We start from the raw sequence: 4,787 nt of genomic DNA on the forward strand, positions 1-4,787 counted from the left end.
AGTGAGGTCTGAAGCTGCTGCCAGAGTGGAAAGTGGAACCTGCATCGGAGGAAGAGAGAGAGAGAGAGAGAGAGAGAGAGAGAGATTGAGACAAACTTTTCCCATCAAAAGGCAAGGACTGCTTACCGCCTGCTATGTGTTCATGGGTCTCCATTTAGCCTGCGCCAGAACAAAGACCAACACTGGACTGTCTGAAGTGGTTGGTGCATTGGGATGGTTTTGATTGGTCTTGTTTTGGGTGGCCATGCCAACCATAGCTGTATATTTCTACTTCAGTGCCCCCACTCAGCAGGGCACGCATGAACTGGGTGAGTCCCTCTTAATGGTTGCCACTTACTCATGTTAGATTTAGGTGCTTTTCATATACTTTTAACTCATATGAATTCCTCCCCCACAAGAATGGGTCACATTTTAGCCACCTTCATACCTCCTTGCCTGCTGACATTCACACCTTTTCATATCTAGGTAGACCCCATGCCTATCATGCCCCCAACTCACACTTTGAACCAGACCACAGACACACCCATTATGCTAAGTTGTGTATTGTATTGACTATAACTAAAATGTACCTTGTGTGCTGAGTGTTGTTGTGTTGAAAGAAGATCATTCTAGTTCAGTGTCTTGCTCAAGGACGCTTCGACAGGTAATCGAACTAGCAGCCTTCTGATTACTAAACGACTTCTCTACCTCCTGTACCACTGTCGGGTCTGAACCTGTAGAACATTGAGGTTGCTGTGGCAACAGAGGGAGTGTAACAACACTGTTGCTATGGGCACCAGAGCCAACTGGATCCACCCACAGCATTGCTGGGAAGTTTTGGTTGACCCAAAAGTCTGAGAGCAGCAAGACTGACTGCCATCAGCCCTGGCTGCAGCATGCTGTGACTGAGAGAAGATGAGGGGATAGCAGTGGCTGCTGACTGGTGATACTAGCAGGTCATACTGTATGCACCCATGACTTCTTGTGAGAGTTTAGGAAGAGGAGCAACATGCACATCCATGGAGGAATAGAAAGAAGATGCACCTCCAGCAGTCCAGCCATCTCCCTCCACACTCCCTGAGCCTTGGTGCCTCACCTGAAATTAGAGACAACAAGTGGCACAAGGCAACCAGTAGGGGTCGCCAAAACACAAAATCAACATGGACCAACTGCCGCTAGAGCTGGGGGACGTAACATACACACACACACACACACACACACACACACAAATGCCCACACGCTCACACACACACTCAGACACACACAAAAACACCCATACGCTCACACACACACTGAGACACACACACACACTCAGTGTTGTAACTTTAAGTGTATAGTTTGGATAAATAGACTTTCTGTTAATGAATTCTGTTCATTATTTGAATATGGATTGAAGTGAAGTTAAGCTAAAGTTAATTTGTAAGGATGTATTTATGCTTAGTTGCCTTAGTTCATATGATTTGATTGATTTAATGTGATTGTTGTTTTATAAGGCAGAAGGTTAAATGAGTACGTTCGTGAGTGGATGGGAGAAGCATGATTGGTGTATGCATGATGAATGACTGTGTGTGTGAAGTATGGTTGCGCTTCCCGAAGGTGAGGGTAGTGTGACGATGTGATCGTCCCTACAGGTGAATATGCTCTCTGGCTGCCATGCTTTGGTGTGAATCTCTCTGCTTTGCTCTTTGTCTCCCTGCTCTGGTATGGCTTTATTCCCTGTCCCTGTCTTGTCTCTCCATCTCTCTGTCTGTCCTCATATGTCTCCAGTCTGTCTGGCTCTCACTGGCCCCCATCTCCTCTACTTTTTCTCCCTCCGGTTTTATTCCCCCTCGGCGTTAGGAGTTACAGCTCTGAGGCTGTGTGTGTGTGTGTGTGTGTGTGTGTGTGTGTGTGTGTGTGTGTGTGTGTGTGTGTGTGTGTGTGTGTGTTTGCGTGTGTTTGTTTGTGTGAGAGTGAGTGTGTGTGTGTGTGTGTGTGTGTGTGTTTGTCCGTGTGAGTGTGTGTGAGTGTGTGTGCGTGTGTGTGTGAAAAGCAGTTATGGTGCTTAAAGCAAAATGGCTTCCAAATGTATGATAGATAGAGAAAAAGAAATGATTGTCGAGTCCCGGTGGGGTGACCATGCACTCCCTTCGCTACAAATTATTAAAGGAGGTCACTAAAGATTGCAATCATCAACACACACAGAGCATCACACACACCTGAACACACACACACACAGGGCAGCTCACAAACCTCAACACACACACAGGGCAGCTCAAAAACATGCACACACACAATCACACAGGGCAACTCACACAGCTCCACACACACACACACACACACACACACACACACACACACACACACACAGGGCAGCATACACACACACACACAGGGCAGCTCACACAGCTCCACACACAAACACACACACACACACACACACACACAGGGCAGCATACACACACAATCACACAGGGCAGCTCGCACAGCTCCACACACACACAAACACACACAGGGCAGCATACACACCTGCACATACACACACAGACAGACAGATGACACACCTGCTAACACACAAATACAGGACAGCTCACACACCTGCACACACACACACACACACACAGGGCAGCTCACACACCTCCACAAACACACACACACATGCACACAGAGGGCAGCTCACACACCCCCACACACACACTCTCCAGCTTCATAAGTTTGAACACAGATAAAACAGTACAGCCTTAGATCTAATGAGAAGTTTTTTCCCTATGAACTCTGCAATGGTGAAGGTAATTTGATGTTTCATCAGTCGAGTAGAGAGGAAAGGCTGGACACACACACACACACACACACACACACACACACACACACACACACACACACACACAGCCAGCCTAAACTAACTGTACCATAAATGGGGTAACACACACAGATCGTTGTGGAACTGTTGTGGAACATAATAGATCAAGGACCCTTGCATGTGACAGGCGTGTCTCACCTGAAATTAGAGACAACAAGCGGCACAAGACAACCGGTAGGGGTTGCCAAAACACAAAATCAACATATACCAACTGCCTCAAGAGCTGGGGGACGTATCATACACCCAGACACACACACACACACACACACACACACACACACATACACACACACACACATACACACACACACACTCACACACACACACACACACACACACACACACACACACACTCAGACACACACACACACACACACACACACACTCAGACACACACACACACACACACACACACACTCAGACACACACACAAACGCCCACACGCTCGCTCACACACACACACACACACTCAGACACACACAAAAACGCCCACACGCTCACACACACACACTCAGACACACATACACACTCAGTGTTGTAACTTTAAGTGTATAGTTTGGATAAATAGACTTTCTGTTAATTAATTATGTCAATTATTTGAATATGGATTGAAGTGAAGTTAAATACAACGCTCAGACAGGCAGGAGTAATGGCTACGTTCACCACACTCTCCCTCCATTTGATCCCAACCCTCCTGATTGATAACCTCTTGCTCTCTCTGGGTTCCTGCTCAAGTCTGTGTTGTTCTGCTTTCTTCAGGGAGAATCGTCATTAAAGAGTCCTTAGATCACCATCCAATATTAGAACTCTTCAACCCAATCCACTAACCTAAAGTGCCACCGTGGAACACCCCTCAACGATTAAAGCTGTACCCTAAACCTCATTTCTTGCAGGCAACCTCGCCATGACTCCTGTTCCAAACATATTGAATTCACCCCTCTTAGAACAAACCCCTTAAATGTCTCATAAACCAATCAATCACTGGATGGACTCAAAAAGGATCTAGCTAATAGCTAACGCGTCAAAAAAGACTCAAACAAGGAAGCATTTTACCTAAGCTTGATGCACTTTACTTTGCATGTTCAATTTGCATACAGAAATAATAGCACCCAGGAATAAATAATAAAATGAACCTGCTAAAAAGTTCACAAAAGTGTTTAAAGTCCACATAGAGATGTTGCATTCAAACTGGCTAAGTAATTATATATATTATATATTTTCCCTACTGCTATAAAACACACAAGAGTTACACTATTGTTGGTGAGTGTGCTGGAATTCCTGTCTGGCACTTCACTTCATCTAGGATGTTTAGTAATAGGAATAATATCCATATCTCAACTAAATGTAACAGACTCGTCCGTTACAATAATCCTAACTAAAATGTCTTTGTATGGCTGGATGAATATGCAGACGAGGCGTGGACTTGATCTATCAGCATTTATTCTGTAGCACAGAAATGATAGGGCGATCACACACAAGGACAGGGTAAAACAATGCTGGCATCCCCGTTCACAGACTTTCAAGCAAGGGCAAATAACAAATATAATGTACATAGGCTACTATAGGCTACCCACTGTTCAGTACATTACAGCCTACTGAAACACACAGGCTACTATAGGCTACCCACTGTTCAGTACATTACAGCCTACTGAAACACACAGGCTACTATAGGCTACCCACTGTTCAGTACATTACAGCCTACTGAAACACACAGGCTACTATAGGCTACCCACTGTTCAGTACATTACAGCCTACTAAAACACATAGGCTACAACACTAGTAGCAAGGCACTTAGATCCTATAGTGAGGTACAATAAACGGAAGGAATACAAATGAAAACATAGACTTATGAATAAAGTACATGACAGATAAGTACTCATAACACACTCAGGCAAACACACCTGTAACACAGAAATGATAGGGCGATCACACACCCACGAGGCCAGGGTAAAACAATGCTGGCATCCTA

Source organism: Sprattus sprattus (assembly GCF_963457725.1).
Source record: "Sprattus sprattus genome assembly, contig: SUPER_1_unloc_1, whole genome shotgun sequence".
In the NCBI taxonomy this organism is placed as follows: domain Eukaryota; kingdom Metazoa; phylum Chordata; class Actinopteri; order Clupeiformes; family Clupeidae; genus Sprattus; species Sprattus sprattus.